Source organism: Bubalus kerabau, chromosome 8, assembly GCF_029407905.1.
Source record: "Bubalus kerabau isolate K-KA32 ecotype Philippines breed swamp buffalo chromosome 8, PCC_UOA_SB_1v2, whole genome shotgun sequence".
Lineage (NCBI taxonomy): Eukaryota > Metazoa > Chordata > Mammalia > Artiodactyla > Bovidae > Bubalus > Bubalus kerabau.
In genome coordinates, this window is record NC_073631.1 from 92,119,535 (window position 1) to 92,147,506 (window position 27,972).

A 27,972-nucleotide genomic window follows, 5' to 3' on the forward strand; every position below is an offset into this window, starting at 1 on the left:
AGAAAAGTGAATGTAGAAAGGGAAAAGCTATAAATCCAGAACAAAAAGGGACCCAGAAATAGAGCTCAATGCATAGAGACACAAATCAGAAGTAAGACATTTAGTGAGACAGGAAAAAAAATCTTGTTAATCTTCAGTGCTTAAAAAAACTGAAGGGTGAGCTGGGCAGCCTAATTGACTATCACTGAAGGATGTGACATTGCTATCAAAAGGGTCAGTGTAATTTGGGGCTGGCTATGCAGACTCATCACTTCCCAAGGTAGAAAGATAATGCTCTGTGTCTATGGACTGGGCTTCACCCAGAAAATATTTAAGTGGCTATCAAGGTGAATCTGAGAATAGACACTAAGCCACCTTTGGACTTGAGCAGAGGTAATTAGTGATATGCAAGGCGACACTACCCTTGGCTTTCACAGCAATGGGACAGCCATCCCTTGGTCAAGTGGCATTAGATCTCCTGAGAGTGCATGCATACCCAGGGGCGCTAATTTAACTTGTCAGGTGCCTGTCCACAGATGACAAGTTTCAGGTCACTGTTACTGAGTTAACTTCATAATAAGCACAAAGAGTTCCTCTGAGAGGCTTGAAAATCAATTTAGAAGAGAAGATCTTGAATATTTCAAATTATGGTGAGGACCAAGCAGCTCTTTATGTCTCTGCACAGGCAGGAGTGCTGCTCAAATCATACTTTCTTGACTCCTTTAAAATTCTGCTAGATGGAAGCTAAAAGCATTGTACTTTCCTCTTTACTTTGTGTTGAGTTGGCCAAAGAGTTCACTTGGGTTTTTCCAGAATATCTTGTGGAAAAATCCGAATGAATTTTGTGGCCAACCCAATATTTGAGTATAGATTTAAATTTGCAAAATAACTTGCAAAGAACCCCCATATATTCCACAGCCAGTATCTCTATTACTTGTGAAGAAACATTACAAGACACTTGTTTTATTTAGTATATAATATTCTCAGTATGTGTAAAAGTAAATATTGCAATTATATTAAACAACCAGTAAGAATTATAACAATGTGGATGCTACTGTAACCTAGTTCTTCATAACCACTGTGACGATAGCTATAAAATCCTGAGAAAACCTACGGTATACACAGAAATTGAAACCTGGTTGCTGAAATACTGGCATTGTGCCTTTAATATAGACAGCTATTTTATGTTTCTACATGTATTTTTTAAAAAACAATTTTACTTAAAAAAAAAGTTTCTTTTTCATTCATCTGTCCAGAGAGAGTACAGGAGGTCCTATATTTTGACATTTGGTATAATCTCAATGAAAAACAGAGGCATATTCTCAAATAGCATGTAGGTTAGTTGTATTTTCAGTCAGAAATAAAAAATCATAACTTCTCAATTGAATTATTCAGTAAGATAATGAAAGTCATACTGAACAATAGTCACCATGCCTGGAAGTGGAAATAATAACTGCTGTTATGAAATAGAAGGTCTGGGATGTTGTTCTTCTTTTCTCTTCAGGAACTTTATATTGATCTTTGATGTTATTCTGTTTCCATAATATAAAATAGAGAAAGGGCAATAGAGAAAGAGAAACAAAGTCACTGGCTCTTTCCAGTTATGCTCTCTGAATTAGTCTAGCTAAAAGTTTTTCAATTTTGTTTACCTTTTCAAAATCCCATCTCTTAGTTTTATTAATCCTTCCTATTTTTCTCTTTTGGGCTTCCCTGGTGGCACGATAAAGAATCCATCTGCCAACACAGGAGATGTGGCTTTGATCCTTGGGTCAGGAAGATCCTCTGGAGAAGGAAATGGCAACCCACTCCAGTATTCTTGCCTGGAAAATTCCATGGGCAGAGGAGCCTGGTAGGCTATAGTCCATGGGTGGCAAAGAGACACTATTGAGCATGGCATGGTAGCATTTTTCTCTTTTAGTCTCTACTTCATTTATTTCCATTCTGATCTTTGTTATTACCTTTCTTCTAGAATAATCTACTTTTTTTAGTGAAATTTTAACCACACAAATTTTTCAAAGCAAAAATTTGTACTTTTTTGTCTTGGAAATGTTATAACATTTTTAATAGCAATACATAGGAATGAAACATATTCAGTCATTTACATTACAAATAAGAAATCTGCGGTTTGTTGTTGTAGCCTGTCAAAAGAAAATTACCCGTTAATAATCTATGTGCAATGTAATTACAAATATGTATAGTGCTTTAAAAAAGCCTACAAGGGGGACTTTACAGAAGGACAGTTGGCTAGATTCTTTATTAGACTAGTCAGACGATCAAAATATTAAAACTCTGTGGACTAGTAATAAAGTATTAGTCACTCAGTACTGTCTGACTCTTTTTTTTCCTTTGTTTCTCGTCTATTTTTTCTTAATATATACATTTTATTGAAGTATAGTTGATTTACAAAGTTTCAGGTGCACAGCAAGATGATTCAGTTATACATATACACATGTGTTATTTTCCAGATTGTTTTCCATTATAGGTTATTACAAGACATTGACTATAGTTCCCTGTGCTATACAGTAAACATTAGTTGCTTGTTACAGGTCTATTTTTTTAAATTAGAAATCTAGCATTCTATTCACACTGAGTCAAACAAGTAGAATCAAAATGTCATACATTTTTTAGTTAGGCAAAAATTCATGTTTCCTAAAATATATTAACATACATATTATACATATATATATATATATATATGTATAATATGTATACAAAAGCTTTCTACTACACTTGATAAAGGTTTGAGGAAGAACACAGGATAATCAATTTTTTGATTACCTCAAACTCAACTGATTTAGGACCTTAATTATATTTTCAAACAATTTCCACCTTAATCAATCTAATCATGGAGTAACTCTTCCATCATATCATGGATTCTGCCATATCCAGGGGGAATAGATTATAGTGGGGTATATAGTATATGACATGATGAAAAACTTGGAGATCATTTTAGAGTGCCATCTATCACATAGATCTATACCACATAGATTGGGGCTTCCCTGGTTTGACCAGCTGGTAAAGAATCTGCTGTAACGCAGGAGTCCTGGGTTCAATCCCTGGGTTGGGAAGATCCCTTGGAGAAGGGAAAGGCTACTGACTCCAGTGTTCTGGCCTGGAGAATTCCATGGACTGTATAGTCCATGGGGTTGAAAAGAGTAGGGCACGACTGAGTGACTTTCACTTCACTACCACATAGACATTCTGCTTTTATTAACGGGCTGATTTTGACCTCTACAATGTCTTCCTTCTCCGAAGATATATTTAAGAGACCTAAAATATTCACTTTTTTTCTCCTCAATCCTTTTCCACACTTTTTTGTTTTTGGCCACTCCATGTGGCATGAGGGATTTTAGTTCCCTGATCAGGGATCAAACCTATATACCCTGCAATGGAAGCATGGAGTCTTAACCACTGGATTGCCAGAGAAATCCCTCCACATATTTGTATGATATCAAATATCGGAAGATGATTGCTTCTTGGCAGGAAAGCTATGACAAATCTAGACAGTGTGTTGAAAAGCTGACATTACTCAGCTGACAAAGGTCCATATAGTCAAGGCTATGGTCTTCCCAGTGGTCACATACGGTTGTGAGAGCTGAACTGTAAAGGAGGTGGAGCGCCAGAGAATTGATGCCTTTGAACTGTGGTGCTGGAGAAGACTCCTGAGAGTCCCCTGGACAGGGAGGAGATCAAACCAGTCAGTCTGAAGGGAAATCAACCTTGAACACTTATTGAAAGGACTGATGCCGAAGCTCCAGTATTCTGGTCACCTGATGGGAACAGCCGACTCATTGGAAAAATCCCTGATGCTGCGAAAGATTGAGGGCAGCAGGAGAAGAGGGCGGCAGAGGATGAGCTGGCCAGATGGCATCACCGATGCAATGGACATGAACACGGGCAAACTTCAGGAGACGGTGAGGGACAGGGAGGTCTAGCGTGCTACAGTCCATAGGGTCGCAAAGAGTTGACACAACTGGGAGACTGAGCAACAACATGCTGACTTGACTTCACAGTAAGTTTCATTTTTTTTTAAATGAGTGACTAGCTATTTAAGCCTAGGTATCTATTACTGAAGTCATTTTCTAGTCATATCAGGCATGGACTGATATATATGTTTAAAATGATCTGTTGATTTAAAGCAAAGTTAAAACAAAACTGAAAAATAAAGATTACAAAATTAACTTACAAAGTTCCTAATATATTTAATGGATCAAATAGCTTTTAATTCCACTATTAGGTAATTTGTCATTTGTGCATGAATTCATAAACATGAATTTTCGAAGGACTGGGGGATAACTCAGTAAAATGTGCCTAGATTCGATTCATAAGCTGAGGCTGTTCAGAAAGTTGTTTGAATATTTGGTGAAATCTTTTCTTGGCCAAATGTAAACCTAAGAACACAGTGTAGGCCAGGGCTAGCCTCTATTGTCCTGCCATTAACAAGAATCTTGTGGAGATGGTTTTACCCAAAGGCAATGGAACAAAATAAAAAGAATCAACTTCCTTGAGTCCCTCTCTGTGTCTTGTTGTTGTTGAAGAGATTTATGATGTAGGGGCAATTAAGTGCTCCAAAAGAACACGAATAATTACAATAGGCCTCGGTGATGTGAGAGAACTTTACTGAAATGTATTGGCAGGGTGTTGTGTAGTTTCTAATAGCTTGGCATCAGAGAAGCAAAATGAGAGAACAGAGAAAAGAAAAAAAAAAAATCACCCTTTATGGATTACTTCCATGAGGAGAGAACAAGTTTGGGACTGCAAATATGTTTTCTGTTTCCTCCATTGGAGGTGGGGCTGTTCTTCCCAAACAGCCATCCCTGATGGTTGCTACATTTGCACATTTTTCCTTAAGTGAATAGGTTATGCAGACATTTTTCCCTGATTGTGTTTGCTTAGATTTTATATCAGACAATCTGTCTTGAAAAAATAGAAAATTGCAGTTTGTAAATTATATATCTAGGTATAGGCTTTTTTGTTTTACTTTAGTTTTTCTTTTTTCTTTTTTTTGACATTTATCCTTCTTCGTATTCTCTAAGCACCTTGAAGGTTTGGTGTCTGACATTAGTTTGAGGAAATTCGTTTCTGTCTTTATTCTCCTAGTAATATAGGAACTTCCTTGGTGGCTCTGTAGTAAAGAATCTGCCTGCCAATTCAGGAGATGTGGGTTTGATCCCTGGGTAGGGATGATTTCCTGGAGAAGGAAATTGCTTCCCATTCCAGTTTTTTTGCCTAGAGAATTCCATGGACAGTTCCATGGACAGAGAAGCCTAATAGGCTACAGTCCATGGGGTCGCAAAGAGCTGGACATGACTTATCAACTAAACAACAACAAATTTCCATTACATGATATACTATACCTTTTGTAGTCATCTCATAGCTCTTGGATATTATGTTTTGAATTTTCAGTCTTTTTTTCCCCCTCAGTTTTGGAGATTTCTATTGAGATATCCTCAAGCTTACAAATTCATTCAGCAGACATGTCTAGTCTACATGAGTCCAACAGAGGCATTCTTCATTTCTATTACAGTGTTTTTGATCTCTAGCACTTAAAAAAAATTCTTTCTTAAGATTTCCATCCTTATTTATATAATTCATTTGTTCCTGCATGTTATCTACTTTTTTCATTAATGCCCTTCAGTATATTAGTCATAATATTTTACATCCCTTGTCTGATAACTCCAGTATTCCTGCCATATCAAACTCTGGTTCTAATGTTTGTTCTTCCTCTTCAAACTGATTTTTGTCTCTGAGGATGTCCTGTAATTTTTTGTTAAAAGGTAAGCATTATTGGGTAAAAGGATCTGTAGTAAACAGGACTTTTGTAATGTAATATTAAGTTTGAGAAGAGAGGAAAGTGTTCTATATAGTGCTATGATTAAGTTTCAGTCTTTTTTAAAAGTTGTTTTATTAGAGTATAGTTGATTTGCATTGCTTGTTAAAGTCTCAGTCTTTTTTTAAGCTGTGCCCTTGGACTGGGAATTTCATCACTGCTTCTCAGACTAATTAGATGGGGCTGAGGCTGGAGTTGGGTATTTCTTTTCCTCTGGGTAGGTTAGGTTCTGATAAAACCATAGAATGTTAGCCTCTGGGGAAATATTTTTTTCTGAGGGTAGAAGCATGAAGGGATTTTTCTATGATACTTGCTGTGAGGATCGTGAAGGCAAAACTCAGGAAAGTGTGGGGGTCTCTCCTAGTTACTGCTGGAGTTCTTAACTCTCAGACTTGTCCACACTGAAACTCTAGCAACTTATCAATAACAGTTCAACCTCTTTTTCTTTGATTTCCAAAGTTTCTTATAAATGTTACATGATGTCTGCAAAAAATTTAACAACTTTGGTTCAAATGTTTTTAAAGTTCACAGACTGATTTATATATGAACTTTTATTTTATATGTATCATACTCTGGCCAAAATACTGCATAATATGTTAATTTTTTTTCAAGAATACAAATGCTAGGCATCTACTTTTATTAATGAGACTGCCGATGTGTGTCACATCAAAATCATTGTTATTGTTCAGTCACTAAATCGTGTCTGACTGTTTGCAACCCCATGGAATAGAGCACACCATGCTTCCCTGTCTTTCACTATCTTCCAGAGTTTGTTCAAACTCATGTCCATTGAGTTGTGATGCTATCTATCTCACCCTCTGCCGCCTTCTTCTCCTTTTGCCTTCAATCTTTCCCAGCATCAGGGTCTTTTCCAACTAGTTGGCTCTTCGTATCAGGTGTCCAAAGTATTGGAGCTTCAGCTTTAGCATCATTCCTTTCAATGAATATTCAAGGTTGATTTCCTTTAAGATTCACTGGTTTGATCTCCTCGCTGTCCAAGGGACTCTCAAGAGTCTTATCCAGCACAATTCAAAAGCATCAGTTCTTCAGTGTTCAGCCTTCTTTATGATCCAACTGTCACATCCATACATGACTACTGGAAAAATCATAGCTTTGACTATATGGAACCTTTGTCAGCAAAGTGATGTCTTTGCTTTTTAATATGTTATCTATGTTTGTCATATCAGAATACTTAGCTTTTAATCTACATTTTCAGAGAGCAATTCATATTCTTCTTTCTTCCCTCTTAGAAGGAGAAAAGCTTGCCAAACAATACATTATACTGCTCTTCAACTGGAGCCATTTTTCCATCTTAAATACATTTTGTGCAATGTGTCATTTATGGTTAAAATATTCTAGTTATCATTTTTATTTTCTTATAGAAACTGCCAATTATATCCAGACTCTATTATTTAGTCATGCAAAATTTACAGAGAAAAAAAAAATGCATTTTCAACTACAGACTCTGAAAGATAAATTATAAATATGGCCCAGGAATGAAATTCTTTTCCTGGCATAAATACAACAGTGCTGTATGTAATACATAACTTTTAAAGATGATCAAATCTAGATACTTAAATTGAACTTGGAGGTCGTCTAGTGCAACCTCTCAGGCAATTAAGAACCCTCTCAACAATACCTCTGGAAAACAACCATATTATCCTTTCTAGTAAGACCCTAAAAAGCCCTTTCACATACAGAATGGATTTTATCCCATGACTTTCAAATGTGTCACTAACAGACTGTGATGGTTAAACAATGTATACCGAGTGAAAGATGGTAGGTGAAAGAAGGGAGGGAGAGAAAGAACTGAGACTACAACTCTCATCTCCAGACTCTTTGCCAGGTTTTCTTACCATGAATCCAGAATGATGCCATCCAGACTGCCTAGGGAAAGCAGACTCCTGGCTCAGCGAACACAACAGGGGGATATTTTTGGTATTAGTTCATCATTCTCTTGGGGGAAAAATGTGTTTCTTCTAATAATAGGTTGCTTAAAATATATATCTAGACTTACAGACAAGTCTGCCCAGAAAATGGTCTCAATTAAGGCAGCACTATGTAACAAGGAAAATCATCCTAAGAATGTCATTTTGGTACAACTTAGAATTTTCCAGATGTCTCTACACAAAGCTCTTTAACAATTCTATTTTATTGCTGGATGGAGGGGAATCCTACAAATTTTGTATTTATTGTCTCACCTATTAAGTCCATTATTGAAGTATTATTCATGTGATACATTTTATTTTTTTTTAATTTTATTTTATTTTTAAACTTTACATAACTGTATTAGTTTTGCCAAATATCAAAATAAAAATACAGTATATAGGCTTATTACACTGTACTTCCATTACCTAACACAAAATAAAACCTCCTTAGAAATGTCTTGGATTAATAAAATCTCTGTGTGCATATAAATGGAAGTGAAGGGAAATGCTAAGAGATGTGAACAAAGTTAAGTGATACATTTTAAAAATTCTTAACTTTGTTCACATCTCTTAGCATTTCCCTTCACTTCCATTTATATGCACACAGAGATTTTATTAATCCAAGACATTTCTAAGGAGGTTTTATTTTGTGTTAGGTAATGGAAGTACAGTGTAATAAGCCTATATACTGTAACAGTATATGCAAAGCATATTAGAAGAATAAATCTACTATCCAAAATAACATAATTCACTTTTAAGTTTAAAAGCATGACAGTAGTAACAGTTTTTCTGCATTCATTAATAAATTCTACAAATATTTATCATGTGCCCAGTATATATCAAACATTGTTTTAGGTCCTGTTGACACAGTTCTGAACAAGAGTTAAGATTCAAATTTAAAATCTTGCTTGGGGAAAGATAGGCAATAACAAGTTAAAATTTTAAAATATATAGTATGTAAAATGGTTAGAACTGCTAGAAAGGAAGATGAAGCAGAAAAAATGGGATAGCAGGCATGTAGAGGTGCAATTCTGATCAGAAATCCAAGGAAAGTGTCAGTGAAAACATGACATTTAAATAAAGACTTGAAGGAGGTAAGAGCAAGTTTTGTGGATTTCTGGGGAAAGAGTATTCCAGACAAAGGAAAAAGCAAGTGCAAAAGCTTTGAGACAGGAGTACACCTAGAATATTATAGGAAAATCCTGGATGCCAGTGTAGCTGAAGAAGAGTGAGAGAAAGTAGAGTGAAAGAGTTCAGAGAAACCAGGGCAGCCAAATCCAAGGCCTTTGGGGTCATAATAAAAAACCATAAGAGAGTTCTGGAAGGGAGACACGATTTTACTTATATTTTTAACAAGTCCCCTGAAGGCAATATGGAAAATAATGGGGCACAGGAAAGAAGCAGAACGACTAGAAGGTTATCATACAGTGATCTAGCTGAAAGAGACTGGCAATGTGGGTCATATCATTAGCACCAGATGTGTCTTGTGGGGATAGGTTTTACAGGATATACTCTTGAAGTGAATGTGAACTATGAGAGCATGCATTTTGACCTCAAGCTTGTTTAGCCTTATCAACTGCAAGAATGGAGTGACCATTAATGGAGATGAGAAATACCATAGGAAGAGCAAGCTTAGACATTATGTGTGAGTTGCCTATTAGAAGTCCCAGAGAGATTTAGATGAAGCAATGCCTCCTCCTGGCATTCCGAGGTGTTTCAGACACAATGTGTACACTAAGGTACCACTGACTTATATGAGGGATTTAAGTCCATGAGACCAGATTAACTTGCAAAATGGAAATATATATAGAGAGAAGGGGTTCAGAAATTGAGTGGGAATCATTCCATTATTTAGTGGTTGGAGAAATGAGGAGCAACCAACAAAAGGAACTGAAAGGAGTAAAATTCCTGGAAACCAAAAAAGTTTCTTAAGAAGAGAAGGATCAGTTGTGTCAAAAGGTGCTGATAAGTCAACCGTGTTTAAGATTGAGAGATGGCATTGGATTTAACTATGTAGAGGTCAGTGGTGACCTCTAAAACTCTTGACAAAAGTAGTTTTAGTGAAGTGGTAGTGATGAAAGCTAGTTGGAATGATTCAAGAAATAATAAAGGGAAAAAAAATCAGAGGCTGTGAGTAGAAAATCTTCTTAAAGAGTTTTGATGTAAAAGAAAACAGAGGTAAATGAAGACCGGAAAGTTTTCTTTTTCTTTTCTTTTTTTAAAATAGGCAAAATAGGGTGGATTTTCTTCTGTTTATGGGTGTTTGAGAGTTGGTCAAAAAAAAAAAAAAAAAGAAAAGCAATAGTTTAAAGAATCCATGTACCAAAGAGAAACAAGAAAATAAGATGATATAATCTTGGAACAACTATTTTGAGGGCAGGGAAAGCATTAATATTTGAAGGTAATGGTTGACATAATTGCAAGAGCAATGGTTTATATTGTACTTCATAAACACCATATGACCTTCTTTCAAACACACTAAGTTTCTTCTTCCTATGTTTGCAAAACCCACATCCTTGAATGAATCTTAAGAGACAAAAAGGTGAAAACTAGAAGCAGTGTTTTTTGTTTGTTTGTTTTATAGTATATGTGAGCACAGAAGCAGAGTTTTTAACTGCAGGAGAATATCCAAGGATATTAAAATGCTTTACTTTTACTTATGTTTTGTGTAAGTCACTCTTGGGAAAATGCAAGTCAAATGTCAGTTAAACAAATATTTTCATTTCCAGATGCTTACAAAACTTAAAAGGATAATCTATTTTTGGCTATTTTTATAAAATCAAATTATCTTTGGGGAAAAATCTGAGTAATCTTATGGTATTGTTATGTAAATTAAATAATACTTTTAATAACCAGCAAAGGAGAAAAAAATTAATACCATCTACAGTTGTTATTAAGTCCTAGTGCCAAAAGTTGTTAACTAGAAGAATTCTCATTCCATGCGAGGGAGTTCAAGGCACTGACACTGTCAGGGAATACAGAACAACTTAATGTTACAGATCACAGAACAAATCTTTTTAAAATGTTGATTTCTCACACTATTGGAAATACTAAAATAAATATAGTAACTACTTTTGGTTTGAATTATTTGGTTCTCTGTCTCACACACATTCACACATACACACACACAGAGAAACCGTAAACAAAATCCCTAAAAAGCAATAATTTAGCTAGGAAAGTAGAATAGACAAGAAAGGAAAGAAAGCGTATTAATCCCAATACTAAAGAGAGTATTTTTATTGTGAAGAAAAGATTAAGAATAAGAAAAAGAAATTGCCAAGTGTTTAATGAACTGGAGGCTGTAGTAAAATAGTATTCATTTTCCTAAGGAGAAAAAGTCACTCACAACACAACATGAACAATTACAATCCATCTCTTGTTTTATCTCCTTTGAAATAAAGTATACTCTCTGTGTTCTCAACATGTGGAGAATGATACTAATGTCAATAGAGAATAACACAAAAATGGAATCAGCATAATTATGCATGAAGGAAAATGGCAACATTCAAATCATGATATATCTTGCACAGACAGATTTCCCTCACTATATTTTTCAGAATATAAAAGCCATTGAAGTAGAGTAAAAATTTAAAATTAAGTAGCATAGAAAAGTTCAGTTCCTTTAGCAGTGGCATGCTGCAGAATAAATCTGGATGATGAAAGAGAAAGTTTGTATCTTTGAAATCGCAGTCAACTCTACTTATTTCACAAATTAAATGGAAAATACCTAGGCCCAAGTGATCATTTTAGGTACCCACACATATGACTGTGATGCTTTTCATTTTCATGATAAAAAAAAAAACAAACACCCCAGTCATTAGGGGAAAAAGAAACTCATCTCTGGATATTTTTAGAGGAAAAGCACAATTGCATCAGGAGTTAAGGTCTTAGGGTTCTTGATGTGGCTGTTGTTGTTCAGTTGCCACGTCATGTCTGACTCTGGGACTCCATGGACTGTAGCACACGATGCTTCCCTGTCCTCCACTATCTCCCAGAGTTTACTCGAGTTCATGTCCACTGAGTTGACGATGCTATCTAATCCTCTTCCTTCTCCTGCTTTTGTCTCCAATCTTTCCCAGCGTCAGGGTCTTTCCCAATGAGTTGGCTGTTTCTATCAAGTGGCCAAAGTACTGGAGCTTTAGCTTCAGCTTCAGCATCAGTCCTTCCAATGAATATTCAGGGTTAATATCCTTTGGGATTGACTGATTGATCTCCTTGCAGTCCAAGGGACTCTCAAGAGTCTTCTCCAGCACCACAATTCGAAAGCATCAGTTCTTCGGGGCCTAGGCTTTTTTAATGGTGCAACTCTCACATCTGTACTTGATTACTGAAAAAGTCATAGCTTTGACTATATGGACCTTGGTCAACAAAGTGACATCTCTGCTTTTTAATCCACTGTCTAGGTTTGTCATAGCTCTCCTTCCAAGGAGCAAGTGTCTTTCAATTTCATGGCTGCAGTCACTATCTGCAGTGACTCTGGAGCCCAAGAAAAGAAAACCTGTCACTGCTTCCATTTATCCCCTTGTATTTGCCATGAAGTGATAGGACCAGATGCCATAATCTTAGTTTTTTTTTTTTTTAAACGTTGAGCTTTAAGCCAGTTTTTTTTTCTCTCCTCTTTCACCCACATCAAGAGACTCCTTAAGGTCCTTAGTAGTCTAATTATGTATGGGTGGGAATGTATGTCTACAAATATATTTTAAGATTAACAACAGTAAGCTGAAAATCAAAAGATGATTTAAAATAGTGTGTGTTTTTAATAAAGAGGATAGTATTGTAGAATGCATGAAGCCTATAAATACAAGACAAAATATAAATTGCTTCTAATCAATAATTACAAGTAAGAGTTAACATGGATGCATTTTACTTGAAGATATTTTATATTCATATGATATCAACTAAGATATCAACTGGATTCATGGTATCAAATTAAGATCATATTGTAATATAATTTTGTATCCTATTATTTTAATGATGTTATGTCACAAACATTTACCCATATAATATTATTCAGAAGAAATCATATATATAAATGAAAATACATTTAACTATTCCTTTACGGTTACGTATTAAGATGTGTCCTTTTTTTGGTATCTTAAATGAGCTAAGATTGATATACAAATATGTAAGTTTTACTTTTTTTTATAGTTAAGTTAGATATATAATCTCTCTGTTTGGATTCAGGTTTCTCACAATTTTCATAGTATGAGACACAGTACAAAACTAATAAACATTACATAGATGCCAAAGAATAAAATTGACCCTCCCTTTGCCACAAGAATAAAATTTAGTATTTCCTTTTTTGCTGTTAAAATGCAACTTGCAGTTAGCTATTCACTAAACATGTTTCACGGAGAAGGCAATGGCACCCCACTCCAGTACTCTTGCCTGGAAAATCCCATGGACGGAGGAGCCTGGTAGGCTGCAGTCCATGGGGTCACTAAGAGTCGGACACGACTGAGCGACTTCACTTTCCCTTTTCACTTTCATGCGTTGGAGAAGGAAATGGCAACCCATTCCAGTGTTCTTGCCTAGAGAATCCCAGGGACTGGGGAGCTTGGTAGGCTGCCATCTATGGGGTCACACAGAGTTGGACATGACTGAAGTGACTTAGCAGTAGTAGCAAACATGTTTCACAGCCTACTAATTGGCTCAGAACAGCAGATTCAACAAATTTTTTTTTCATTGAATATTTTCTTCACACAAAAACACCATAATGAATATTAGGCCTTATCCTCCTATATTTATCCTTTTACATACCCTTCTATCAGTTCAGTTAAGTCACTCAGTTGTGTCCGAATCTTTGCAACCCTATGGACTGGAGCACAACAGGTTTCTCTGTCCATCACCAACTCCCGGAGCTTGCTCACATTCATGTCCATTGAGTCAGTGATGCCATCCAATCATCTTATCCTCTATTGTCCCCTTCTCCTCCTGCCTTCAATCTTGCCCAGCATCAGGGTCTTTTCTAAGGAGTCAGTTCTTCACATCAGGTGGCCAAAGTATGTAAGTTTTACTTTGAGTAGTGACTTTATAATTCTATTCATTCTGTTTATGAAAATTTAAATATAGTGCATCAGTGATCAGATGAATGGTTCAATACTTAATTTATTTATTATGCCAAGGTGAAAGTGAAAGTGTCAGTCTCTCAGTCGTGTCCTACTCTTTGCGATGCCATAGACTATAGCCGGCTAGGTTCCTCTGTCCATGGAATTCTCCACACAAAAATACTGGAGTGGGTAGCTATTCCCTTTTCCAGGGGATCTTCCCAGCCCAGGGACGGAACCCAGGTCTCTTTCATTGCAGGCAGATTCTTTACCATCTGAGTCACCAGGGATGTAATGTAACAAAATAAAATACTGAAGGCAGAAGAAGGGATGACAAAGGACAAGGTGGTTGGATGGCATCATCAACTCAATGGACATGAGTTTGAGCAAGCTATAGGAGACGGTGAAGGACAGGGAAGCCTGGCATGCTGCAGTCCATGGGGTTGCAAAGAGTCAGACATGACTGAGTGACTGAACAACAACAATTAACACCTTCAAATGAAAAAATAAATAAGCAAATTAAAGCAGGAAAAAATGAGAATTAGGAAAGGAAATGCAGTTAAAGGAACACAGATACTCAAAATATACAACTTAGGAATCCATACATTTAATAAAAGCAAGTCACAATGTTTTCTGGAGTTTCTGAATAGCCAAACCAGAAAGGGAAACATACTCTGAGTCCCAATAACTGAGTCTCAATTCTTAGGATTAAAATAATGCTATTCTCAGGGTTAGCTACACTTTTTCCAGATACAATGACTTGAAAAAATTTCTTCCTTAGATTTTCATGAAGACAAATTAGGTTAACAGGATGAATTTCATCTCCAGTGACATCCTTCTAATTAATTTTAACATAGCTATTTCTTATACCATCTCTCAATGCAGACCAAGGGCATGATGGCAAGATCAAAACCTTAAAATACATGTAAATTGGTCTCCATTTGTCAGCTATATTTCTATTTGAAAGGCTCTATAAAATAGTGACCACTTGAATGAATAAAAACTAAGAGTGTGTGCATTTTTAATTTTTTACTTAATCACATTTTGATTTTTAAAGCCACAGAGTTAAAATAATTTGAGTCCCTTTATGATGGTGGAGAAAAATATCATTATAGCATTGAAGCTATTGTTATAATAGGGATTTAAAGTATATTGTCTTTTCTCCAAGAAACTGACTTTATTTTTAAATTACATATTTTACCTAACTCCAAATGGAATTTTAGTTGGCCTTTAATCAAAAGCAAAAGTGCATAGAACCACTGATAAAATAACAAGAGTCATACAATCATATTATACACATTGGGAGTAGATGCTTATACTAAAAAATATCAGACTGAAAAGAGCTACTGCATTAAATTTCTTGGCAACAAAGGCAACACAAATCTAATTAAATTATAATGGAAATATTTCAGTTCAAAAGGAATAGACATTTTTTTTACCACAGGATACTTAACCCTTAATTAATTAATTAAAAATTAGCACCAGACTTCCAGATAAAAATAATAGACTTCTCCCTCCTTCAAAATTCAATAAAATGAACAAAAAGTAATAACCAGAAGGAAAAAAAGAATTTCCCAGTCCACAAGTAAGTAAAGAAGTGTTAGTTGCTTGGTTGTGTCTGACTCTTTGCCATCCCATGGACTATAGCCCACCAGGTTCCTCTGTCCATGGAATTATCCAAGGATACTGATCTCCCTGACCCAGGGATCAAACTCAAGTCTCCTGCATTGCATGCAGATTCTTGCATGAGCCACCATCTGAGCTGCCAGGGAAGCCCAAGTAAAGAAGGACACAGTGCAATGTGGACCTTAGCCACAACCCCGCCTTATATAAATGGTACTGAGAGTTGATTAAATATTGACAATTCCCACAAATACCATCAATTTTTATTTCTTTTTAAATTTTGAATGAAAGAACATGGTGACGTGGATTGGAGTGAGTAAGTGGAAATTGCTCTTACTCAACAAAACGGAGACTCCAAGCATCTTCCTAAAAAAATGATCCAAAATTCTGGAGTAAATATACTCCCTTCTTCAAACTTCCACCACCACCTCTGTGGAAGTAGAACTCCTGATCTTTACCAGGTAAAGAAAACATGTGGGCTTTCCCTGGTGGTAGAGTGGATAAGAATCTGCCTACCAATGCAAGAGACATGGGTTCAGTCCCTGGTCTGGGAAGATCCCACATGCTACGGGTAACTAAAGCCAATGCAACACAATTACTGAGCCTGTGCTCTAAAGCCTGCCAGATGCCACTATTGAGCTCACGAGCCTTAACTACTGAAGCCTGTGTGCCTAGAGCCCGTGCTCCACAACAAGAGAGCTACCTCCATGAGAAGCCCACGCACCTCAACTAGAGAAAGCCCATGCAGCAACAAAGACTCAACACAACCCAAAATAAATAAATACATTATTTAAGAAAAAAATTTGCACAGGAGTAACAAAATTCTCAAAAGAGCCTTTTCTCTCAGTTAGAGACACTCATCAGTCAGAGGTGGAAAGAGAGTCAAGGAGAACTCATTCACATTCATATACTAGGAGAAATGATCTCTCCAGATCCTGTAAGTGTCAAAGAAATGGTTTCACATGCGTGCAAAAGTATTGAACAACCTTTCTAAAAATGTATACATTAAAAAAAAAGACTAGTTTTTAAAAAATTGTTAGCAAAAAGTCAGAGGAAATGTTCCTATTAGTGTTTTGCAGTGAGAGAAATTAATGTGAACAAGGACTTAATACATAAAAAAACTCAAACACAAGATGATAAAACAAAAAATGAGATGAAGAGATTCCACTAGAGCCAATGAAATGAATTGAAGGCTAAATAATACTATTACAGAAGTAAAAAATACAAGAAATAAAGTACATAATGGATATGCTTTAATATTGAGATAATAACATAGAAGAATAACTTGAGATAATTACAGTGGATGCAGACAAAAGACTAGCAATCAAAGCAATTTGACAGAAAATAATAGACATTGAGGCCAGACAAAAATGAGCCATCATAAAGATAACTGAGGCTCTTACAGAGAGAATCCAACCAATTGAGCAGAAAAAGAATTTTAATATATAGCATTAAAAAATTCCTTGAAATGAAGAAATATCTCAATTGACAAATTAACCCATCTGTATAACTTTTCCGATTCCTAAGAATTGATATAGTCTGATGACCTAAGATTCAAAACTAAAGAGAAAGAAGATAGCAAAACTCTAAATTGCAGTGCCTATGAAGATATTTTAATAGGAGGATAAAGAATGACTGCCCCTGAATCATCCTATGTGTAAGATTTGGACTTAGATTCCATAAGCCTGATTTAGTGCAAAAAGCAATGAGCACTTAAACATTGGCCGTCTAAAAGACAGTGTTTTTCTTGTTTGCTTAGATTTCTTTAAATTTTTTTCAATTGGATGATAGTTGCTTTAATATATATATATATATATATGTCTCCTCTCTCTTGAGCCTCCCTCCGACCCACCCACAATCCCACCCTTCTGTGTCATCACAGCGCATGGCTAGACTCCCTGTGTTATACAGCAGCTTCCCACTTCAGTTCAGTCGCTCAGCTGTCTCTGACTCTTTGAGATGCCATGGACTGCAGTACGCCGGGCCTCCCTGTCCATCAACAACACCTGGAGTTTACTCAAACTCATGTCCTTTGAGTGGGTGATGACATCCAACCATCTCATCCTCAGTCGTCCCTTTTTCTTCCCTCCTTCAATCTTTCCCAGCGTCAGGGTCTTCAAATGAGTCAGCTCTTCGCATCAGGCGACCAAAGTATTGGAGTTTCAGCTTCAGCATCAGTTCTTCCAATGAATATTCGAACTGATTTCCTTTAGGATGGACTGGTTGGATCTCCTTGTTGTCCAAGGGAGTCTCAAGAGTCTTCTCCAACACCACAGTTCAAAAGCATCAATTCTTCTGTGCTCAGCTTTCTTTATAGTCCAACTCTCACATCCATACATGACTACTGGAAAAACTGTAACTTTGACTAGAGGGACCCTTGCTGACAAAGTAATGTCTCTGCTTTTTAATATGCTGTCTAGGTTGCTCATAGCTTTACTTCCAAGCAGCAAATGTCTTTTAATCTCATGGCTGCAGTCACCATCTGCAGTGATTTTGGAGCCCAGAGAAACAAAGTCTGTCACTGTTTCCACTGTTTCCCCATCTATTTCCCATGAAGTGATGGGACCAGATGCCATGATCTTCGTTTTCTCAATGTTGAGCTTTAAGCCAACTTTTTCACTCTCCTCTTTCACGTTCATAAAGACGCTTTTTAGTTCTTCTTCGCTTTTTGCCATAAGGGTGGTGTCACCTGTATATCTGAGGGTATTGATATTTCTCCTGGGAATCTTGATTCCAGCTTGTGCTTCTTCCAGCCCAGTGTTTCTCATGATGTACTCTGCATATAGGTTAAATAAGCAGGATGACAATATACAACCTTGATGTACTCCTTTTCCTATTTGGAACCAGTCTGTTGTTCCATGTCCAGTTCTAACTGTTGCTTCTTGACCTGCATACAGATTTCTCTGGAGGCACATCAGGTGGTCTGGTATTCCCATCTCTTTAAGAATTTTCCACAATTTGTTGTGATCTATGCAGTCAAAGGCTTTGGCATAGTCAATAAAGCAGAAGTAGATATTTTTCTGGAACTCTCTTGCTTTTTAGATGGTCCAACGATGTTGGCAATTTGATCTCTGGTTCCTCTGCCTTTTCTAAAACCAGGTTGAACATCTGGAAGTTCATGGTTCAAGTACTGTTGAAGGCTGAATTGGAGAATTTTAAGCATTACTGTGGTAGCATGTGACATGAGTGTAATTGTGTGGTAGTTTGAGCATTCTTTGGCATTACTTTTCTTTGGGCTTGGAAAGAAAACTGACTTTTCCAGTCCTGTGGCCACTGCTGAGTTTTGCTAATTTGCTGGCATATTGAGTACAGCACTGTCACAGCATCATCTTTTAAGATTGGGAATAGCTCAACTGTAATTTCATCACCTCCACTAGCTTTGTTCATTGTGATGCTTCCTAAGGCCCTCTTGACTGTACATTCCAGGATGTCTAGCTCTAGTTGAGTGATCACATCATCATGATTATCTGTGTCATGAAGATTGTTTTTGTATAGTTCTTCTGTGTATTCTTTCCACCTCTTCTTAATATCTTCTGCTTCTGTTAGGTCCATACCATTTCTGTCCTTTATTGCACCCATCTTTACATGAAATGTTCCCTTGGTATCTCTAATTTTCTTGAAGAGATTCCCACTGGCTAGCTGTTTTACACACGGTGGTGTATATATGTCAATACTACTCTCTCAATTTGTCCCACTCTCTCTTTCCTCCGCTGTGTCCACTACTTTGTTCTCTACATCCACATCTCTCTTTCTGCCCTGCTAATAGGTGCATCAGAGAAGGTATGGTAAATAGTGTGGATTGGACATTTCCAATTCTTTCACGCCTCCCTTTTTCTTGGAAAAGTTGGCCAACTTGAAACAACATTCCAGAGGAATTCTGCCTCTATCATGCCCAAGTATCTAGTTCTAGACATTTTTTTAATAAAGGAATAGAAAACTGCAAAGAATATATAAAACAACTGTTTTCAGACATTAAACAAGAAGCAGTGTAAGACCTCTGTGACATCTGAGAAAAGAGTCACAAAGGAGATAAATCCTACAATCTTTTTGATTTTCTACTAAGAAGCAATTTTCAGACTTCAGTGTAGAAAGGGTTCCCAAGATGAGCACAACCCCTTCTTTCACCTACAAGAAATGATTTCTGAAAAACCTAGTTGCTCTGAGCTTCAACTTCCTGACAATTGAAATATCCTTGTTTCTATTTGATACAATCTTTAAACATGCTGTACTGGAGTCACTGTAAGCATCTGGTAAAATTTAGCTATTATTACTAGTAAGTAGATATATCACAATGCTTCATGTACCGAGTGAATTTACTGAGTTTAACTGAAGAAAATTTAGAATTTCATGAAAACACAGTGCTTATCATAAGATTATAAAATTGAGAGAAACATGTCAAAATCCACATAATGGCAATCATAGGAAATGGAATTCTTTTAACAATCAGACTTTTCATGGGATAGAAAAAAACAGAAATACTACAAATTGTTATTAATTGTGTTGTACAGTTTTGTGAAATGACCAGTGAGGGTATTTGCTTAGCAAAGAGCCTAACACAAAAAATTCATACTACATCTTAAAAATAAACTGTATGGTCCTGAAGAAAACCTAGCTGCTGTGAGTCATGACTTGTAACTGAAACATCAAGTAAGGCCCCATGGAAGATCTGTGCATGAAAATCCTTTACAGATGCCATTCTTTTTAATTAGCCCAAGAAAGGGAGGGAAGATCTTTTTCATATTACTCTCAGGTATTTGACAATGCTTCGTGGACTGAAGAACCTAATCATATGAAAACTTTCATCTTCTAGGTTAGATCATTATCCTTTACAAATTGGTTGCTTGAGAGCAATAATTCAACCTATAATTGAGTTTCCATTATTCCTCCTAAGAGATAAATCCGGAAAACTCTGAATTGCATTGTCGTTGGAGTTTCAGTAGACCTTAACATCAGAATAATGTTCCCAAATGACATCTTTCCCATTATTAGTCAACGGTAAGAGCTCTGAATATTTGAGTGCAACATTTGTGGAACACGGTGCCATAAGGTAGTACAGCTTTAAGCCTGCCTCCCCAATGAGGTTTTATAAGCTTTGAATTAGTTCTATTCTCCAGCAGCAGCAAAGAAGATAGTATACATATTGTACGATACAGTCCTAGAACAACCACAGTGGTAGATAGCCAAATGGCTCTCACACTCTACTTGGTCCTGTATTCATGCTCTTTGCCCTAGCCTTGTAGGGTCCTCCCATTCTGACTCTGGGGTCAGCCATGTGACTTGCTCAACCACAAACTTGACCATCATTGGTACAATTGGGCTTCTCTCCTGTTCCCTGTTAACCACAAGAAAGACATGTTATTCTTAGTTTGCTGGAAGATGAGACAGAAGGAAAAGAGATGAGATGTCTCAGTCAAGTCCATTCAAGATGACTCCAAAGCCAGCCTGCCCAAGACATCTGGGAGAGCCTAAAGAGCAGAAAAGTACCCCCAACCCAGTTAACCTACAAATTTATGGGCTATATAAATACTTTTTTCTTATGCCACTGGGTTTTGGAAAGGATTGTTATCCCGTATTTATGGTGACTAAGTCCCATCAAAACCAGTCTCTGTAACTTGAATTAAATAAAAAATGCAAGTCAGGTTCTTGGGGTCATTTCCATCTTCAAAAACTAAATTCCTACAGGCTAGGTTGATTATAACTCAGGTAATCTGCAACCAATGATTTGGTGGAACAAATACTTACCTTGTTTTCTGTGTATATCCCAACTTGATTTTAAAATGTTTCTATTGGCATAAGGAAATCTTTTCAAATGGGGTTAAAAATAAGCTGGATTATATTTGGAGAGAGCTGAGTAAATTAAAGCTGAGAGATTTCAACAAATAATCATCAAAAGACTGTAAAGAGTAAGCCGATGTCAAAACAATTATGTGGGTTTTGGCACTAACTGAAACATTTTAGTTTCCAAGAAAGAAGCCTTCCTCATTCATGAAACAAAGTCAACTCTCCATTTTCAAAAATCTTGGGTAATTAATTAATGTGCCTAAGTAACCTATAGAAATTTTGTGAGTTTAAAAAATAATATCTCAAAATTTAATGGTGCAGTTAAACCATGTTGAATGTGCACTGGTTCACAGCTTATACAATTTTAATACTTGATTTTATAGTGTTTGTAGCTAATTTTTTAATATATTTGAGCATTTATCTTTCAAAGATAAGTATAGGTGATATGTTCAGTATTAGAGCTACAAGACATATCTTTAGCAAGTACAAAACATAAGGATATGTCTTAGAATTCACATCCATGTCCTGCATATAAAAGTTAATCCTACTTACTTTAATAGGCAATTATGTTTCTCAAATTGAAGTCTTATTAATTTTCATTCCTTTATAACTACTTAATTTTATTTCTAAATGGAAGTACCAGAATTTTGCAATTTTGGTTTATAAACCACATGATGATGCAACCAAAGTATGTCCAGTGTCACTGAAAATTCTTAACAAAAGTGCTTTTCCCTGGATTTCTGTTCAAAAATTAATAAAATTATGCACTAAAACCCATAATCTTATGTTGCAGCCCTTCAAGTTTCTTTATTTTATTTTATTTATTTGGTTGTGCTGGCTCTTAGTTGCATCACGTGGGATCTTTCGTTGTGGGGCATGGACTCTATAGCTGCAGCAGGCAGGTTTAGTTGTCCTGCAGCCTGTGGGATCTTGTTCCCCTGTAGGGAAGGAACCCACATCCCCTGCATGGCAAGGTGGATTCTTAACTGCTAGACCACCAGGGAAGTCCCCTCTTTCTTAGTAATATTTATCATTTCTTTGTCCTCTTTTGTTGGTTTAAAAAAAAAAAAAAAAAAACCCAATGTATGTTTCATGTAGTGAAAGTGGAAGTCGCTCATGTAGTTGCTCAGTCATGTCTCACTCTTTGTAATCCCATGGACTGTAGCCTGCCAGGCTCCTCTGTCAATGGAATTCTCCAGACCAGAATACTGGAGTGGGTAGCCTATCCCTTCTCCAGGGGAACTTCCTCATCCAGGAATTGAATCAGGGTCTCCTGCATTGCAGGAGGATTCTTTACTAGCTGAGCTATCAGGAAAACCCCAGAAACATTATGAGTGCTCTCTCAATACAACATTCTCACACACCAATAGCAATGGCCATATAAGTACGAGCAATAAATAAACAGAATAGTCACATAAGTTAAAAAAAAAAGTAGGTCTCTAGTTCATTAAAAGATATTCACCTTCATTAATATCTGAAGAAATGCAAATAAAAACTGTGGCTTCCCTGGTGGCTTGGATGGTGAAGAGTCTACCTGCAGTGCAGGAGACCTGGATTCGATCCCTGGGTCGGAAAGATCCCCTAGAGAAGAAAATGGCAACCCCCTCCAGTATTCTGATCTGGAGAATTCCATGGACAGAGGAGCCTGGCAGGCTACAGTCCATGGGATTACAAAGAGTGAGACATGACTGAGCAACTACATGAGCGACTTCCACTTTCACTACATGAAACATACATTGGGTTTTTGTTTTTTTTTTAAACCAACAAAAGAGGACAAAGAAATGATAAATATTACTAAGAAAGAGGGGACTTCCCTGGTGGTCTAGCAGTTAAGAATGGCAACCCCCATGGATGGAGGCGCCTGACAGGCTACAGTCATGGGGTCACAAAGTGTCAGACAAATAAAAATTATACTGCATCAAACTGAAAAAGATGAAAAAAAATGATGAAGCCCTATGTTAGAAAGCTTATAGTAAATCTCAAATTCCTGTAACTGTTAGTAAATAGGTAAACTGGTAACAGTCATATATAACATAATTTGGTAATATTCTTGAAATTACAAATGCACATATCCACTGGCAAACCAATGTCAGAATTTATCATACAGAAATATATGAGCAGAGAGATGAAATAACATGTTCTCATTACACACCACTTGTCATAGCAAAAGGCTGTCAATAAGCTAGATGTATAGCAATAGGAGATTCATTAAATCTTTAGAGTAGAGCTACACAATAGAACTTTTCTTCCAAGGAGCAAGCATCTTTTAATTTCATGGCTGCAGTCACCATCTGCAGTGACTTTGGAGCCCAAAAAAATAAAGTCTGTCACTGTTTCCACTGTTTCCCCATCTATTTGCCATGAATTGATGAGACCAGATGCTATGATCTTAGTTTTCTGTATGTTGAGTTTTAAGCCAACTTTTTCACTCTCCTCTTTCACTTTCATCAAGAGGCTCTTTAGTTCTTCTTTGCTTTCTGCCATAAGGGTGGTGTCATCTGCATGTCTCAGGTTATTGATATGTCTCCTGGAAATCTATATTCCAGCTTGTGCTTCATCCAACCAGTCCATCCTAAAGGAAATCAGTCCTGAATATTCATTGGAAGGACTGATGCTGAAGCTGAAACTCCAATACTTTGATCACCTGATGCGAAGAACTGACTCACTGGGAAAGACCCTGATGCTGGGAAATATTGAAGGCAGGAGAAGAAGGGGATGACAGAGGATGAGATGGTTGGATGGCATAATTGACTCAATGGACATGAGTTTGAGTAAACTCCCGGAGTTGGTGATGGACAGGGAGGCCTGGTGTGCTGCAGTCCATGGAGTCGCAGAATCAGACATGACTGAGTGACTGAACTGAACACAATAGAACACCATAATGATATAAAAAGAATGAAGAAGCTTTTATGTGTTGCTATGGGGTTGTGCTCACACATGCCTTTTAAGTAAAAAATATAAGTTGAGAGTAACATCAGTGAAAATGGCAGAGCGGGGACCTCTGGGGAACTATCATGCTTCAGAAACACTAAAAATTCTGGCAAAAAGAAAAGAAAACAAAAACATGCCGAATTAACTGTATCACAACTCTGGAAAAATATCCGGTCTGAGGTTTACTGCAGCCATGAGAATACTTAATCAGGAGAACGAGGACTGAAACCAAGTAGGAGACATTTGTGATGCTTTGACTTGCCTTTGCCCCATCTCCCCTCCACAGCTTGCCAGTCCCCATTCTGGACATTGGTTCTGGTTCCGTAAGAAGCAGAGAGAACCTTGTTCTCAAAAATTTGTGTCTGTCTCTTTTGACCTCTCTGAGAACTCTGAGGAGGAGTCATGAAGAGGGGTTGCATTTATTTCACCTAACTCGGAACTCTCTCAGGGGAATGAAGAGACTGTAATGAAATTCCTCAAAAACACTGGGAAAGGAAAATAAACTAGCTACTGAGACCTGAGGCAAAGGGTAATAGTTGAGGTAAACAGTAGATAGGCTGAATATTCCTGCAAGTAAAGCTCTGGAATAAGGTATTTTGGAGAACAAGTTCTTTGAAAGAGTCCCACATAAACTGGGGAATCTACAAGAACATGCAACAAAAAGGCATCCCAAACTGATCAGAACTTCTGTGTGGTGGGCAACAATTTGGGGTCATTAAGCTGTTTCATTACGGATTAGGAAAATGTCAGTGTCAGTAAGGTCTTTTTTTTTTTTCTTGCTTATCTGTCTCTTCACAGAAGAACTCTACCTTACTGTACTGTATATTATATCAGTGTTCTCTGTTAGACTACTCTCTGTTGGACTGCCCTATTTCAGCTGTAGGGCCGGTGTCTAGCATAGTAATTAACTCAGAGTTCACATACCTATTTACATGAAAAAGAAAACATTAGAAAGATTGGAGTTAAAATGAATAAAATAAAGTGCAGGTCTTTTTCCTAGGTAAACTACCTCCTGGAGTAGACATGAGCAGGAAAACAGATGAAGGGAGAGGGGCTCACTTGTTACCTGACTCCTAGGTCTTCAGTAAAGACCCAATGATATTCAGCTAACTTTAAAGCAAGTATAAGATGTATAAAATCACAAATACAGAGAAATTACACTGGACCACACAGACTATTGAGAGTCCCTTGGACTGGAAGGAGATCCAACCAGCCCATCCTAAAGGAGATCAGTCCTGGGTGTTCACTGGAAGGACTGATGTTGAAGCTGAAACTCTAATACTTTGGCCACCTGATGCGAAGAGATGACTCACTTGAAAAGATCCTGGTGCTGGGAAAGATTGAGGGCAGGAGGAGAAGGGGATGACAGAGGATGAGATGGTTGGATGGCATCACTGATTCAACGGACATGAGTTTGGGTAAACTCCAGGAGTTGGTGATGGACAGGGGGCCTGGTGTGCTGCGGTTCATGGGGTTGTAAAGAGTCGGATACAACTGAGTGACTGAACTGACTGACTGACAAAAACACATAAACCTGAGCAAGAAAGTGGAAAAGACTTGTGATTAAAAAAAGAAAGGGACTTCCCTGGTGGTCCAGTGGCTAATACTCCCTGCTCCCAATGCATGGGGCCTGGGTCCCATTCTTAGTCCAGGAACTAGATGCTTGCATGCCTCAACTAAGACTTGCTACAGTCAAATAATAAAAATAAATTTTTTAAAAAGAGAAAAACTGTGTATTTTCTAATCAAATAAAAATAAAACTTCACATCTAAATATTAAACAAAATATTCAAAAAGGCATATAGGAATTTAAGTATTTTCCCCAAATACTGATATATTGAAAATGAATCTAAAACTGAAATTATGACTTTTGTGTGTGGGTGTCATACAATGTGAAATAAGCCAGGGAGTGAAATTATGGCTTTTTAAAGCAATTATAATTAAGACATTCAAGAAAGGGAAAGAATTAAGAATTTGGGAGAAGTGTATGTTGAGAAGTATAATTTTTAATAAAACCAATTGGTTCAGTGTCTCCAAAAAACAGGTTATAAGAGAAGAGTATCAGAAATGGGGAAATGGACTAGAGTATATTTCTTCTGAAGTTCTTGCCATGGAACTGAGGAAGGGGTTCAAGCGTCCAGCTCAAGAAGATAAGACTGCAGAGCTAAGGGACTGTGGGAAAATTCTGCACAGGACTAAAAAAGAGAAAAGTAAAACAACAAGAGCCTAAGAAAACTCCCTGCAGAAACACAGAGGCAAGAACTATCCTGTAGGCTCAGTTCAGTTCAGTTCAGTTCAGTTGCTCAGTCATGTCCAACTCTTCGCGACCCCATGAATCACAGCACGCCAGGCCTCGCTGTCCATCACCATCTCCCGGAGTTCACTCAAACTCACATCCATCGAGTTGGTGATACCATCCAGCCATCTCATCCTCTGTCGTCCCCTTCTTCTCCTGCCCTCAATCCCTCCCAGCATCAGAGTCTATTCCAATGAGTCAACTCTTCTCATGAGGTGGTCAAAGTACTGGAGTTTCAGCGTTAGCATCATTCCTTCCAAAGATATCCCAGGGCTGATCTCCTTCAGAATGGACTGGTTGGATCTCCTTGCAGTCCAAGGGACTCTCAAGAGTCTTCTCCAACACCACAGTTCAAAAGCATCAATTCTTCGGCACTCAGCTTTCTTCACAGTCCAACTCTCACATCCATACATGACCACTGGAAAAACAATAGCCTTGACTAGACAGACCTTTTTTGGCAAGTAATGTCTCTGCTTTTCAATATGCTATCTAGGTTGGTTATAACTTTTCTTCCAAGGAGTAAGCATCTTTTAATTTCATGGCTGCAGTCACCATCTGCAGTGATTTTGGAGCCCAAAAAAATAAAGTCTGACACTGTTTCCACTGTTTCCCCATCTATTCCCCATGAAGTGATGGGACCAGATGCCATGATCTTTGTTTTCTGAATGTTGAGCTTTAAGCCAACTTTTCCACTCTCCTCTTTCACTCTCATCAAGAGGCTTTTGAGTTCCTCTTCACTTTCTGCCATAAGGGTGGTGTCATCTGCATATCTGAGGTTATTGATATTTCTCCTGGCAATCTTAATTCCAGCTTGTGCTTCCTCCAGCCCAGCATTTCTCATGATGTACTCTGCATATAAGTTAAATAAGCAGGGTGACAATATACAGCCTTGACTTACTCCTTTTCCTATTTGGAACCAGTTTGGTGTTCCATGTCCAGTTCTAACTGCTGCTTCCTGACCTGCATATAGGTTTCTCAAGAGGCTGGTCAGGTGCTCTGGTATTTGCATCGCTTTCAGAATTTTCCACAGTTTATTGTGATCCACACAGTCAAAGGCTTTGGCATAGTCAATAAAGCAGAAATAGATGTTTTTCTGGAACTCTCTTGCTTTTTCCATGATCCAGCAGATGTTGGCAATTTGATCTCTGGTTCCTCTGCCTTTTCTAAAACCAGCTTGAACATTTGGAAGTTCACAGTTCACTTATTGCTGAAGCCTGGCTTGGAGAATTTGAGCATTACTTTACTAGTGTGTGAGATGAGTGCAATTGTGTGGTAGTTTGAGCATTCTTTGGCATTGCCTTTCTTTGGGATTGGAATGAAAACTGACCTTTTCCAGTCCTGTGGCCACTGCTGAGTTTTCCAAATTTGCTGGCATATTGAGTGAAGCACTTTCATAGCATCATCTTTCAGGATTTGAAAGAGCTCAACTGGAATTCCATCACCTCCACTAGCTTTGTTCGTAGTGATGCTTTCTAAGGCCCACTTGACTTCACATTCCAGGATGTCTGGCTCTAGGTCAGTGATCACACCATCATGATTATCTTGGTTGTGAAGATCT

The 27,972-nt window shown here is 37.3% G+C and overlaps 1 long non-coding RNA gene across 1 annotated transcript in view; it reads right to left on the bottom strand.

Annotated features, from left to right (window-relative positions):
• LOC129658623 (uncharacterized) overlaps nucleotides 1–27,972 on the bottom strand; it is a 106,104-nt gene that overhangs the window by 20,559 nt on the left and 57,573 nt on the right. The window lies entirely within an intron of this gene.